Consider the following 16,875-nt stretch of genomic DNA (forward strand, 5'->3'; position numbering starts at 1 on the left):
TCATTTCCATATTTATAATATTAGTACGGATTATAACAATATAGTTTCTTTCAAAGAAATAAATTGAAAAATTCAACCTTCTGATCTACGTATTTCCAAAACTAGAGTCGATCCCATATCGTTCAGAGAGATGTGGCCGAGTGCGTTTACAATTTTATTACGCCACGAAACGCGGTAACTCTAGTAATAAGATTCAGTTGGTAAAATTTTAAATCTTTTTTTATAATAATATAAACTTTACAATACAACCTCTGCTTAGTTTGGAACTAGAAGCATAGTGTAATAAATACATAATGTAATATGGCCAAAGATATGTTTTACTATTTTCTTTAAAAATAGCATAGATAGTCGATATCAATATAGAAACTACTTATTAATAAGTGTAATTATGTAGCAATGTTTGTCTTTATAGATATTTGATACAGGTTTAAGTTTTAACTCATAAATCAAGTAATAAAATATTGATTTTTAAAAACAATATCTAACTGTACACTTTATTACAAATGAGGGCCAATATACAAAAACGTTTATCTTTATAGTAAGAATGACTTCATCATAGCGAATGAGAAAGCGATGGGGACCTCTTCTGAATTTCAAATGAATAGACATAATCCATATTTCAGTGGAAATACCAGCCGCAAGCCGCACTGAATCTCGGATTATGAGTTTTGCTACAGAAAATCCAACAGTTTGATGAAAAACTGAGAGAGCAGATTGTCTTAAGTAATTCTCTTATATAAGTTGCATTTAATTACTCGAGTGCAGCACTTTCATGTTGCCATCTTAAATAGATTTCCGTCAACTACGTAAAACGTGTTAGGACGTCGCTTCAGATTTTCGCCAAATTACGTCCCAAGGTATATTGTAAAGCGTTTGCATATTCAAACACGACTCACAGACCTCTCCGCCAAACGTTGGCAGTAATTTGAGGAATTATTTTGAGTTGACGTAATATCTAATGTAATTGAACAATCACAATAAACTGTAGATTTACGTATTCAAATATTTGTATTAACAATGGTATGCACGAAACGTGGTAAAATTATTTAATTTAATAAGCTTACCTATGAATTTTTACCTGATTTGAATAAACGAAAACTGCAATTATATTTTAACTCTATGTAAATATCGCAAAGAAAACTGATTTTACTAAATATAATATTCCGCGGGCGGCTGCAGCGGGTTTATTAAACATAAAACCTTTTATTTTGTTACGCGACACTGGGCTCCCAATTTTCTACTTCGCAGAAAATTGCCGACCGGGGAGACCTTCGAACGTAATCCACGATTTATTTATATTAATTCAAATTCAAATATTATTACGACAGTTATATAATATTATAATCACATCTTAAATATTTATAACTAACCTATATACATAACTATTTTTAAATTATTTAGATAGTTATTTGTTAAAAATAAATATACTTACGACTATAATTCTTAATGGGGTAGTCAGAGACATCTGGCGTTTGTTACCATTATGGTGAATGTAACACTCGCCATGCCCAATTTCACCGAGCATATTAGAATTAAACGTGACGGGGCGTCCCCTGTCACGTCGAATTCTATTCGTTTGTGTGATAAAAGTCATGAATTACAAGATTAACACAATTTTATACTTTACAAAAAATTCGCCTTTATTTAAAAAAATTAAAGATTATTTTCACAGACGTATTTCTTGAAAGATACTATCTAGATGTTTATAATGTAAGGTAATTCATTACAATTGGAGCGTGAAGTTACGTCTTCGATAGTCCAGGGTCCGAGTCATTCTCTTGAGGCAGCGTGTCGTAATTCACACAATAGAAGTAAAACTATTCAATATCAATTTTCAGAAAAGTAATGTATATCTACAGAATTTCACCAGAGATTACGACGGAACCTATAAAAAACGTGTGATTCGGCGAGCCAAATTGCATTTAAAGAAGTATTTTTTTTTATTAACTACAGATATATTTTTAACCATTAATGTGATAGTATTACAGCACATCCAACGTATTTGAAATTTATGAAATTACTTGTAAATTCAATAATTTTATTACAGAATGCTCTAAAGTATTTAGTTTTAACTTTTTTTTTATACAACTTAGAATGGCAAACAATCTGACGGTCCACCTGATGGAAAGCGGTAATCGTCACCTATAGACATGAGCAGTAACTATGTCTACTTCACTGTTCATAAATTTTTCTTCATCTAAAATTCTGACTAATATCAATATGAATATGCAAGATTTTCAAGCAAAAGTATCCATAAATAGTTTCTCCTATGACAATAATCACAAATGGTATACAGTCGCAGTGTGTATGTATTTATGAAATTGAACGACTTTCCCCAAAAAGAGAGTAGTTGAATTCTCAAAACATTTTTTGAACTTTTTGTACAAATCGTATAGTCATATAATTCTCTATGAACAGTTAAAATAAAACTATTTTTAGTGACTTCTATTACGAGAAGATTATCATTTGATCTGTGTTTTTAGGCCTATCTTTCACAATTACGTTGCGAATCTAAAACATTTTTAAAATTTTTTTTTCGCAATCAATTTGGTTTACTCCCATGTCAATCCCATATTATATTATATAATTTTATACCAGTTAAAGAAATCAAATTTAATTATAGATACAAGATTTCAGGTTTTAAATTATAATATTAATTTAATAAATATAGGATATGTAGTCGCGTAACGTAGCCAAAAAAATATAAACATAAACGTATCGAAAAGTCTCTCTTACTCACCTACTTACTATAACTTCAAAAACTTTAAAACGCCGTGAAATATTTGGCTACTAGTCAGCGACAACATTATTAAAGTCTTTTTAAAAACCGATAACAACCTAATAGATGCCATATAATACATATAATCTGTTCGCAACCGTGTTTGAAGCGAAGGTTATTTAAAACTGTTTATTTTAATAGGCACGCGGTACGACAGGTGAATATACCCAATTACGTTTCGATCAGGGGAGCGCCGGAGGCGCGTGCGGTCCGCATAACCGGATTACTGGTCTGTGACTCCTGGCCGTCGGGTCGTATGTTGGTACGGCAATTGCCATCACCAACCACACATTTTGACACAATTTCATCAATAAATTGACGCGCCACTGCACTTGCTTGATCAGATCACATTATCAGATGTACGGATATCCTTACTAACATTATAAATGTGAAAGTGAGTTTATTTGTAACCTAGCGCCTTAACATATCAAGTAATACACTTATTATTTGGGACGGAAAAGGAGAGAGGCTTACTTTTATCTCGATCAATCAGTAAGACGAAGTCGCTGGTAAAATTTTGTGTGTAAACAATGCTGAATAGGACCTTGTAACAACAAGGTCCTATTCAGCATTGTTTACACACTGAAATCACTGATGATCCAGTGAAACAACCGGGACTTCACTTTGACAGATCGTCACGCGAAGCGGTTGTTGGTCCTTTTATTTTTGAATTCGTTTGTTTATTAGCTGTTAATTTTATATACATATATAAGTAAAATTGATATGGTAAAAATCACAGACCTTTAATTTTCTTTATTTCACATTTATTAGACTTAAATTTGTGCTGAAAAACATCCCTTAATACACATACACATCTTTTTAAAGAGGCTCTTGAAAAATAATCTTATATTACGCCAATGTTTAAAATATTGATAGGTAGTAAATACAACTTACTGAAGAAGAATAAAGTGACTTACGATTAGTGTGTTATATTTTTTGTTTCCAAAATGCCTACGTATATTTTAAATAAATGTACGTAGGCATTTTGATCTATTAACGAAAACTTATATTTTGTTAATTGGATGACTGTAAAATGTGTCCATTTACAAACAATGATTGTTTTGTAAAATATTGAAAGTAAATTCTTCAATGTGCCTCGTCATTTTGTAAATGGACTCAAAAGTAGCAAACGATACGCATTGCACAGTACCCGTGTTTACGTTTTTTTGTTTTTCCTATATATTACACTAATCATAAAACGTTCATTGAAATGTTGAATTTCGTATTTAGGTCGTTACTAGTTTTTAACTCAGTTTGAACGAATATGAAAAAATAACCTGTATAAATAAATTTATGCCCACGAGAACGCAAACACGAGTACCGCTGCATAATATTTCAATTCAACAAGCAAAAGATTGAAGCGATAGTAGAAAAGTGAACACAAAATGTTAGCACCCGCGCGGAAATTGATAAAAGGTACCCATACAAGTATCGAGTTTATTATTTTTTACATTGGACCGTATTTTAAATAAAACCAGACATTACTGACATTTAAAGAAGTCGACCTGTCAAAGAAATTTCACATTGTTACAAACGATACAAGAATAATAAGCAATTTAACTTTTATATTAAAGTTATTGCAATCTGTACTTTGATTATACAACATGACATAAAATAAATAAAAAAAAAGTATTATAAACCCATTTTTCTAACATAACTATTGACAGCATATTGAAATCTTATAATTTTCATATTGTGTATATGTTTCGTATGTTTGAAACCCAGCAGCCCAGTTGATATGTTACTAAATGATAGATTGTTTTATGTGATAAGATATCAAATAAACATAAGTGCCTACCACAGTTTACAGACACTAGTACTACCACAACAGTCGCCGATGCCTAACGGTTTAAATTCTTATCTTTAAAATCCCATTTTACTATATTAAACGAAATTGATCACGGTGGATTGGACACTTTATTAAATAATCGAGTTTAAAACAAAGTCATAATCTTTTGCGACTTATTAAACAACTTCAAAGGATTCCAATGACCTAAATAATGTTGGCAAGACCGTAACCCTATTATATCGATGACAATGGATTGGATTCAGATTTAAGTAGAAAGTTACTTTTATGAAGTTATAAGATCGATAGTCATACTTATCTTTCTATCTTATAACTTTAAAAGTTATCTGTAATGTTTTAAAAAATGATTTAATGTAATGTAATCAATTAGTACATATATTTTTATTAAAATAGTAGAATTTTGCGTTAGTTAAGGTATATAATGAACTTAAACTCTTAAGTTGGATTAGACATACGCTACGCTGTATACCTAGACAAGTTCTCGATAAGACATAAAATAAACATCTAAAGTCAATATTGATTTCGATACCATCATAGTGAAAACTCAGAAAAGGAAACTTTTTTGGAATGAGATCAAGGAAACAGCATTAAAAATAGATTATTATCATTATAATTGTATTGTACTAGTTTACTCAGTCACAACCATAGGCGCACTTAAGGGGGAAGGGCGTGCTCACCTCCGAGTTGCCTGAGGTCCAACCCATGATGTTAATATGCCTCTTTTTAAGAGGGAAAAATTTGGAAAGTAATTTTTCATATGTAATGGTCTATAGGACGAAGAAATCGTTATAACAATTTTATAAAAAATAATATAATATAGAATTGCAACTGAAATATAACAACGACTATGACCAGTTGTAAGGAAATAATCTAACTTTAATTGAAAACTGAATCAGATATAAAGTGCAAACACTATTCACGAGGACGTCGAAATTGCATTGGTCCATTATAAAAGCTTTGGGTTTATTTACTTAACCTGTTTCAGAGAGAGACAACCTACACTCATTTTACGTGGCAACCGCAGGCAGCGCTGCGACGACTGCTGATAACCGTTCGCCGCCATGCCGCACGACGGAACAAAGCGAACAAACTATTGTCACAGCGGGATATTCTGACCGATCCCATTTCACTTTTTCCATTGACGTTCAAAATGGAACGTTGTTTATATTTCTTGTGGACATACCATCCGTATATTTTTTTCGGGAAATAGGTTTCAATTTGAATCTCTAAAGAGTATGCGACTCAATTGCCTGCAAAGAGCATAAAGGGATACCGCGGCAGGCACCTTACTAAAGTTAGGCTACTTCTAAAATATTTAAATCTCGGGGGCGACTTTCCCCGCGCTCCCGTAAAATGCAAAACAAGTAAAGTTTCCCTCTAAATCAGCGGAGTCAGCAACGCGGTGCCCCGACGAGCCTCGCGGCTCGACAAACATACCCGGACAACAAACAAACTTGAATTTAGCTTCAGTACTGGTTTGGGTCTTTTAAATTTCTTTACGTAGAAGAGCTCAAACAGCAGTTACTTTAAAACATTTTAATATTTCATCTACAGGAATTTGAATACAAGATGCAAATTAAAGTAAGAATTAAACAGAATATAACAGAGTATAAACGAAACCGTAAATTTGATATATTACTTTATCAGTTTCTGTTTTACTCGTGAAGTTACATATAGTAAGTAGAAAAAATAAATAAAATACTCTATAATACGAGTAGTACATATACTCTGTTATCTCCATAGTACTGACGTGCGTCGTTAACTTGTTTGTCATTTTATGCTGCATAAAAAAAAATATTCACATAATTGTTTGCAATCATATAGAGTCTAAAAATTAGGAATACATCAATGTAGACAAATATTTTTATTATTACAAATTAGCTGATCACGTAACTTTGGCAATGTAAGATTACGATAAAATATATCTTGTGTTAATCGAGGATAATGTTTGTGTAAGAAATTTGATTCAAATCCTCTTAAAGATGTTTGGATGGATTTACTCAATAAACATCTAAACATCTACAAACTTAATTATAATATCGGCAGGTTTATCTTAATAAGAAAAAAAATTGTTGGTATAATTTCAGTCAGATAGAAACAGTATTCATAATTACACAATGGATACCATCGATCAATTTGTTAAACAATCAACTCCCCTATCTATTATATCTTTATATTATTTTATCTATCTATATATTAGATCATCGAGTTATAAAAGTTTTCAGCAAATTTTTTCATACCTTCAATTCAATGTTGGCAAGGACCTGAAACAAAAGGATTTTCATTTAATAATGTTTCACATTTTGAGCAGTTCTAACGTAATGAATTAAGAGAGATATTAATAAAACACAACAAGTGTCGAGCGGATATCTAAAAGGAAGCGTACATCCTGAATTTCTCATTAAAGAAATTTTTGAAACACCACAGATGTGGTTTGGTCATATTTTTATACAGCTATCTACGTTTTGATTTAAAATTTAGATAATACTCAGTATTTTTATGTTTCTGCTACAATTTATGTTATTATGTTATATGCACTTATGGAGACACTAATTTCTATGAATCAATAATAAATATGGTACAACTAAGTCATATGCAGATTATTATCTGCATCTATTATTAGATTAATTATTTTAACTAATGTTATTTAAAGTTATGAGTTGAATAAATGGATGTAATTATAAGATTAGGTTTTTTTTATGCAACTTAGAATGGCAAACAAACTGACAACCCACCTGATGACCAACCTATTTATTTATTTAAATATATATATATTTATAAATAAATATATACCTATGAACATGAACAGTACCATGAACATAACAGAGTACCTATACTGTATCGTCCATGATATCTTTCGTGTTTCAATTTCTAAGGACTAAGGGTTATGTCTCTGTACCCTGAAATTTCGATGCCATATCTCACCTTTTAAACCCAAACACAATCATGCAAACATAACTGTTTCACGACGGAAGCATGAATGGGACAGAAGTACCCAAACAGACGACCTTTTTACAAAGTCTTTCTCATTAAATGATTCGTATCCATCTGATGATACGAGTAAGTAGAGATGTCAAGCTTCAATTGATCATTATCACAAACATTTCATGTACAAGCAGCAGGAATACGTTGCAGCACTGATTACTATGAATATACAAATACAAAAGGTAGTTTACCAGCATTACTGATTAAATAAATCATAGTGTCAGTATAAAAGTCCAGTATGTTATGGTTTAATATACATATACTTGTGTATGCAATAATTTACATATATTCTATTATATATCTACCTAAGACCATTGTTTGAAACTCCTGCATAATATGCATTTAGATACAGAATCTATCTCCAGGGACACCTAATTAGTAGTCATAAATGTAACTTCCAAGACTCTGTCCACACCGTGGAGAGTTCCGGAGAGAGCCCATCACGTGCACGCCACAATAGTCTCTAACCGTTTCACTTTTTTCCTAGTCAAGTAATCTGAATAATAAAATTGTGTGGAATTATTTAGACTCTCGACAGTGTCCTACACAGACCTATTATGGTGTTCGTGTTTAAGAACTTTGTATTGTGTTAATTGTCTCATCGCCACCCCTACATCTTATTTCTCGTCGCGTTTGAGGGTTGAAATTTATGTTTTCACTGAAGTCGTCTGGACAACTGACAGATTGATGAGTAACTCATCAAGCTGTCAGTCGTCCAGAAGACTTCAGTCATCGTGAGTTTATTATTGTTGTAACTACAGCATAACAGTTTTCATTATTATTACTCGTACATTTATTTATTTATAGAATTACCAGCATAAGATACAGCTAAACATTTTAATACAATACACTGGTAGATTAGATCTTACTGTTCTTACAACCAATAAGCAACCACAGCATGCCTTGTGTTAGATAAACATTAAAATATAATTAAATTATTCAATGTCATTATATGAGTAAAGATATTAAATATATTAATAATAATATAATATAAATAATGGAAATTGTATTTAAATTATTATATATTATAAATAAATATAATGTAATGGGGAGGTACATCAACATTTCAATTTAGTCATGAATACAGAGTGACTATCGTTGGTACATAGGTTTATATATATTATTACATTTAAATAAACCTGAAATTTCTCATTATTTTGCCAAATGACTTAAACATTACGTTTATTGAAGTTTCTTTCCATATCCGCTACAGCTATACCAATGTAAAACGTTGAAGTATTTATTCCATATTTTAATATAGACTTAGATCTACATCATCGAAATCCGTCTAGAAGTAATAAAAATCAAAGTTTTTACCACATTTATATTATCAATGCAATATCAGCATCACTCTTTTGTAAGTATTATATATACTAATATTATAAAGAGGAAAGATTTGATTGTTTGTTTGTAATAGATATACTCAAAAACTACTCAACTGATTTTAAAAATTCTTTCTTCTATAGAAAACTACATAATCAACTAGTAACATAAACTATATATTATTTTCGAAAATTCTATCTACCCGTGCAAAGCCAGACCGAATCGTTAGTATAGTGAATGTAATGAAAATTTATGTAAATTATATTCCTTTAGTTAGGAATAAAGCAAAATTGAATACCCACAGCCATTAATTTCGATCATAATATCGTCCACATAAAATAATATTCTTTATTAAGCTGTCATATAAATAAAACTCCCAGCACATTAGCTTTAGCGGTGGTATAATACTGACAAATATGACGAGGGAACTAGAGAGAGCAACGTCAGACCCCATCAATATCTGTCGTCAGTCACCGAGTAGCCAAATAAAATTATTATGAATGACCTACCGATAGCCGGATGACGTGGAGGTTCCTGTTTCACTCTCATATAACATGAGATGACCTAATTCGCTCAAATTTTTCTCGTGTCATTGGTGAAACGAGGGGTATGTCTTGTAATCGTTATTTATTTATATACTGTAGTATCTGATAAACTCTACTTACATTACGTATTTTCGTTATAATTTTTAAAGTTGTTACATGTTTAGACTTGTGCACGGAAATCCATGAGAGGTACCATGTACATAACATATCCCTAGCGCTGTTCAAATCTGTACTATAACCACAGTAAAATTTTTACAGTACTTAGACCGTTGTCTTTTTGGTCATTCTAGTAGTATGAAAAATTGTTCCAGACTATAAATGACATGCAAAAGGTGAACTACTGCCACTCCAGAAGACTAAGAGGTTAAGTATGCTTTTTGTATATTTGAAATTTGACTATCAATAAATAAACCTATGTATATTTCAGTACCATTATAGGTTGGAAATAGACAAAACTGACCAAGAAAAGACAGCTAGTAGAATATACATAGAGTGTAAGTACGAATACAGATATGCACAAATTTTTAAAATTTTCTATTTTATAAGGGATGAGTGTCTGATTAAAACGTCGAGATAGTTCAGGTAAATTATCAATTTACCTAAATGATCGCGTTTATTCCAATCTCATATAAAACATAAAATATACAGCGCGAAAGTTAATAAGTTAATAATTTTCTGTCCATTAAAAACGCTATTATCATTATTCCAGTAGGAATAGATATCGAATGTTAACAAACACAATTTATTGCGTACTGAAACAGGATTATTTAAACCTGTTTGGCAACACGTCTTTAAATTTATTGTATCTAAAAGGGAACAACAGTAATCTCCATAAAGCTTAGTACGCTCCAAAAATGCATGTATTTTATTTGTAGCCTTTCACATTGGTAAACTGATAATCCATGTGGTGTGCGCACCCGAGGTACAGGGACACAATGTGTCAAGTATGATAAGCAGAAAAATACTCCCAAAACAAACAAAAATGTTGAGTTGAGCGCCAGCGGAAAAATGATCCCGTCACTTCACTGTATTTGAAGATGTTGTGTGACCAAATTTATGCCATATATATCTGGTAATATTTGATAGACCTAAAATAATAAAACGACCCCTTCTTATATAAAATAGACACCAACATTGTTCAGCAAAGAAAACAAGCGTCGGAACGTCGAAGTTTTTATCATGTAGAATAAAAAATTTATGAGTCGTAAAGTCCCTGATATCTTACTAATAGCATAATAGCAAAAAATAAATTACAGTGACGCAGAAGACGAGTCACTTCCATAGTGAAAATCTGTTATAGGCGTTTACTATATAAGGGTAAAATTATAGGTATATAAAAGTAGTATATAAAATTACTTTGATTGGTACTGTTCAGCAATGGACAGTTAACGGCTGATATAATATGAGCTTCAAATTACTCAGCGAGCTATGAAGAGGGCTATACTTAGAGTTTCTTTGTGTGGCAGAATCCGAAATGAGAATATCCATTAAACAAACGAAGCGGTGACTGTTAACCCGAAGAATAAGCAAGCTGAAGTGGCAATGGGTTGGTCACATAGTTCAAAGAACCGACAATCGTTGAGGAAGAAAGGTTGTTAAGTGGCAACCCTGTACGGACAAATGCAAGGTAGGACAAAACTCCACTAGATAGGGTGATGACCTCAAATGCATTGCAGGGAGTCAGTGGATGCAGGTGGCTCAGGACCGATATTAATGGTAGTCTATGGGGGATGGCCTACGTTCAGCAAGACGGATAACGACTGAGATAATGATGATGATGATGACGACGACGATAATAATGATAGCAATGATGATGATGATAATGATTACAATAATGAAGAATGTATATCAATCAAAGTAATTTTCTGCTTCTATTATACATAAAAAACATTTTCCTACCAAAACTATCATTTAATCCGAAAAACTGTAAAGAGTACATATTATGATTAGATTGTTGTCGTAACACTTGGATCTTCATTGTGAAAAATCTTAATAACCGAATGAGAATATACAAATTCTTCATACATTTTTACAATTTTACATATAGGTAATGTTTTGTCTAATAAAAAATATATTATAAGGGATTTTACCAATTAAATTGCTTTAACAAAACCGCCACTCATTAAAGTATCATAGCAGTTTAGTATAATAATTAAGCATAATGAATACACAGCAGTTGCTAAACTGCAAATAGCGGAATTCAGTAATTGGGGTGCGCTGATTAGTTCTGTCGACTACTTAAGACTATATTTGTACTAGCTACGTTTGCTGGATATTCCATGTCTGTATTAAACATAATTAAATAAAAAATGCTCTAGTCTATAATACCTAATAGGGTAGTTACTAACTACTAATCAGAGGCATTTATCGACTATTAACGTTCGAACTTAACACTAGATAGGTCCACATTTTGTCAAGCATATTGGAAACCAACGTATAAGGAGCAAGCCTACCACCATCTTTCAGATTAATTTACTAATTATACTCTGATATGATTACTACTCTTGATCAACACAACATCCACGCTATATTAGTCTCCGAATCTTGGTTAAAACCATGCCTCTCTTCTACTTCTTATTCCCTCCCGGGGTTTCAACTTATTCGAAATGATCGAACTAGCAGTGGTGGTGGTGGTGTAGCTATTTACCTTCGTACTCAATTTACTTACTCTGTGGTCAATATATCTGCACAGCCACCTCCAAACAATGCTGGTGAACATCTTTTTATTGAAATCTCCCTCTCCCATACAAAATTACTACTCGGAGTCTACTATAGTCCTTCCATGCGCATTGATTATTTCTCGTCCTTTGAAAAAATTCTTGAAAATCTTACTCCTTCCTATAATCACACAATCATAATGGGCGATTTTAATACTTGTCTCTAAAGAATGATACACGTGCTTCCACTCTTATTTCAACTGTAAAAGCTTGCAATTTAAATATACTCCCGTTATCTGCGACACACCATTTTCCCAATGCTACACCTTCACTTCTCGATTTAATTATAATCTCATCCCCACAAAATGTTGTGAAGCATGGTCAGTGTGCAGCGGACTCCTTTTCTTATCATGATTTGATTTATCTATCTTACAAAATTCGTCCCCCAAAAGCAAAACGCAAAACTCTTTTCCAGCGTAGTTTTGGCAGTATGAACGTGGAGGGACTGCGCAATGATGCGAAAGCAATAGATTGGACACCTGTTAGAGAGGCAATGTCCGTGGATGAACAGGTTGTACAATTTAACAAATTGATTACTCAATTATACGATGTGCATGCACCCATCAAAGCTATCAAAATTAAGCACGCACCTGCCCCATGGATTAATGATAAAAGTAGGACATTGATGCATGGAAGGGATGCCGCAAAAGCTCGTTACAAGTATCGTCCCAGTGTTGAAAATAAGGCTAAGTATCTCAAACATCGGAATCGCTGCAATAGAGTGTGTAGGGATGCACAACGACGCTACATTCATGACTCGATCTCAGAGCGTGATCCCGGTAAAGTTTGGAAATTTCTCAAGTCATTAGGAGTTGGCAAGATCCATCAGGATAGCATATCTTCTAATTTAGATGTTAACTCTCTTAACCAGCACTTTTCAACATCTCCTGTTATTGATGTTAATAATAAAACTAAAACATTATCAGATCTTTCCTCGCTTCCAACTCCAGACTATTCACTATTTGTTTTTAATCAATTTACAGAGTGTGACGTTAAGAAGAGCATTATTTCTATAACGTCTGATGCAGTAGGTAGCGATTGCATCAGTCGTAAGATGATCATTCCGATTCTTGATGAAATATTGTCTATAATTTGCTTTATCCTAAACCGCTCCATTGAAACTTGTACCTTTCCAAAGTGTTGGAAAGAAGCACAAATTATCCCCATTCCAAAAAAGAACAATCCTCATTCTTTCTCTGATTTGCGACCTATCTCAATCCTACCATTCCTTTCTAAAGTGCTTGAACGCCTTATTCATACTCAATTGACAAAATTTTTTACTGAAAACAACCTATTGAACCCTTATCAGTCTGGCTACCGACCCGGTCATAGCACAGTAACAGCACTAGTCAAGATTACTGATGATATTCGATCGGGTATGGAACACGGCCAACTGACCATTCTCACGCTCCTAGATTTTAGCAATGCGTTCAATACCGTCGACTTTGATATCCTGCTGGAACTGTTACGCTCTCTTAACATATCTCCGCCTGTAGTTGAATGGATTCGTGACTACTTGTTTGGACGCCGGCAGCGAGTACGAATAGGTGATACATATTCATCTTGGTGCGATACGTTTGCTGGCGTTCCGCAAGGTGGCGTCTTGTCTCCTCTCCTTTTTTCAGTTCTTATTGACTCAATATCTGACCAACTAACTTCTCTCTACCATCTATATGCAGACGATTTACAAATTTATACTCAGGCCTCTATAGATAATTTAAAGGATGCTATCGCTTTAACAAACAAGGATCTTAAACATATAAGTGATTGGAGTAAGGCTTTTGGACTGAAAATAAATCCTTCCAAGTCTCAGGCAGTTCTAGTAGGTAGTTCTAAGTTAATACAAAAGGTCGATCATTCAACACTGGCACCTATAAATTTTGGTAATGTGGCTATCCCCTTCAGTGCATCAGTGAAAGATCTAGGTATAATTATAGATAGTTCCCTTATGGCGGCCACAAATAGAATCTGTCAGCAGGAAAGTTTTCGGATCTGTATGCTCACTTCGTAGACTGCGTAATTTCCTTCCTACTGCTACCAAAATTGCGCTATCCCAATCTCTTTTACTTCCAATTCTTGATTATGCCGATACTTGTTATCTGGATCTTACGGAAGACCAGCTTAACAAACTTGAGCGTCTTCAAAATGTTTTTATCAGGTTTATTTTCGGTCTTAGAAAATATGATCACATTTCCGAGTTTCGCACTAAGCTCAAGTGGCTTCCTATTCGTTTTCGCCGGAATACTCATATTCTTTCACTGCTCCACAATGCCCTTTTCAACTCTTCTTCCCCTCACTATCTGAAGGAGCGGTTTGAATTCTTGCATACCGTCAATTCTTTTAATCTTAGGTCTTCTGAGGGCCTTCAGCTGAAGATTCCGGTACATTTCTCTAATTTTTATGACAAATCATTTACGGTGCAAGCTGTACGGCTTTGGAATGCTTTACCAGTTTCCTTACGAAATATAAAATGTACGGCTGGTTTTAAAGCAAAACTGAAGAACTATTATTTGAGCAAGTTGTCATCTTCTTAATGCGTTTATATGTCTGGTTAGCATACTTATTACTTGCATACTTTTCGTGAACAGTAAACAGTATTTATATATTTTTATGTATTTGTGTAGGCGTTTATGTCCATGTATGTATATGTATTTGTATGTGTATGGTATGTATATGTATATATGTGTACATATATATATATATATATATATATATATATATGTATGTATGTATGTATGTATGTGTATGTATATATATGTATATGTGTGTGTAGGTGTATGTATATAAATATAATAATGAGTAGGGATAATATTTATATTATTATATGTATCACATCTCCCATATTTAGAACTAACAAAATTTTTCATCGTGCCTCCCACCAAACTGTTTATAATTACTCCTCTCCATCCAAAGGTTGCCTGGAAGAGATCGCTCTTAGCGATAAGGTCGCCCATTGTTTTCTCATTGTGATTATTTCTTGTAATTATTTATATTTATAATAAGTTTACTATTGTAATCTTTTGGAGGAAACAATAAAGAGTATCTATCTATCTATCTAAGTGTACATATAACTTAACACCTAACGGCGTTCTCTACCAGTTAACCATGAAACGAACAGAAAATTAAGTAGGCGGTGCGTTTACTAATAAAATAAGTATAAATTAAGTTACAATAGAATTACCCTCCATTTATTAAAAGGTCTTCAGAATCTACTCCATAATCCGAACTTCGTAACGTCGGCGATATATCCATATTATAGTCATGATAGACATATATGACTTCATTAGCCGGTGGCATGGAGCCAGCAATGATCTCAGTTGGTTTGATGCTGTACCAGATGGCTGCTTTAATCTACCGGTTAACTTTTATGTATATACGTACACTGCTCTAATTACGGGAACGTTTCATGAACTACTAAAATAGACATTCTTATCGTAATCGGGGCTACAGGTGCTGAAAGATAAAATGTACTTATGAAAGTAGTAAACCAAGTGTAACTAATAGCTCAATAAGACATTTTAACAGTTATAATCCTTTTTAGTGGATGAAATGGAATAGGGAAAGATGAAGTTAGTTAGAAGTAAGTTAGTTTGCCATCGTAACGAGGAATCACCAGGAATTAACCAGGATTGTTTCCAGGGTAAACCATAAGAAGATCGACCTGACAGGGTATTGCCAAGGATGAGACTACTAATGTCCATTAAGTACCAACAATGTATTATCCTCAACGATCATAATAGAAGAAGTTAAGAAAGAATTATTTTTATTCATATAATCTTAGATTTAAGCATTTCTGAATAGTCATTTTTCATTACAGCCCATTCGGAATGCAATTTCAGCCAAGAAGAACGGAAAAGAATATCACCTATTGCTTTTTTAAAAAGTTTAACTATATAAATAATGAATTCGTATGAATACAAACTACTAAGCAGCATCAGATCATAAAATTTAAAATATATATTATACTAGCTGACTCGGCAAACGTTGTTTTACTATATACATTATTTCTATACATAAACATTTATCGTACTACAATTATTATATTCGATTGTCATCTTGCAACCCTTTTTCGGAAAATAAAAATCGCGATTAAAAAACAGGAGTTGATCGCAAAAGCGTGAAAATTTGAAGTTGTATGTATTTTTCAATGCTTAGTTATAATGAAATAAAAATAAATGTCAAAAAAATTTTAAAAAAAATTAGGGGTGGGTTATCATTGAGGAGTATGAAAAATAGATGTTGGCCGATTCTCAGACCTACCCATTATGCACACAAAATTTCATAAAAATCGGTAAAGCCGTTTCGGAGGAGTTTGGTAACAAACACCATGACATGAGAATTTTATATATTAGATAATTAAAACAAATCACTAAAATAAATCGGTTGCAATAACCACAGCAGATCAGTACCTACAGGCAGCACCCGTTCACGAGTCTGACGGGTGAGCCAGTATACTAAAAAGACAATTGGGTATTCATGCATTTTGTTATAGTTCTGTTAAATCCTACTGCTATGTCAAATCTACCAATATAGAAGTGTTTAAAATGGGCCAGATGGGTCGTACCTATCCCAGAATTGTCTAGTATCCACCTTAGGATGTGAACAAAGCTTCGGGAAGACATGTCTAAAAGTATATATGCGTCTTTTATAAGAGATGAAAGAGACGGAAAGGGGGTTGCCCTTTCCCCTAGAAAAAAGATCCTAAATATCAACCATTTC

At 33.0% G+C, this 16,875-nt stretch overlaps 1 protein-coding gene across 2 annotated transcripts in view; it reads right to left on the reverse strand.

The window, feature by feature from the left end:
• LOC113517105 (uncharacterized) overlaps positions 1-16,875 on the reverse strand; it is a 155,633-nt gene that overhangs the window by 109,892 nt on the left and 28,866 nt on the right. Inside the window, exon 2 of one of the 2 annotated variants that reach the window (XM_026901669.3) lies at positions 6,827-6,850. The exons of the other annotated variant lie outside the window; for it this stretch is intronic. The gene's annotated coding sequence lies outside the window, so the exon portion shown is untranslated. The remainder of the gene's footprint in view (positions 1-6,826; positions 6,851-16,875) is intronic. 2 annotated transcript variants of the gene reach the window in all.

Source organism: Galleria mellonella, unplaced genomic scaffold, assembly GCF_026898425.1.
Source record: "Galleria mellonella isolate WM207_F2 unplaced genomic scaffold, CSIRO_AGI_GalMel_v1 utg143, whole genome shotgun sequence".
NCBI lineage: Eukaryota > Metazoa > Arthropoda > Insecta > Lepidoptera > Pyralidae > Galleria > Galleria mellonella.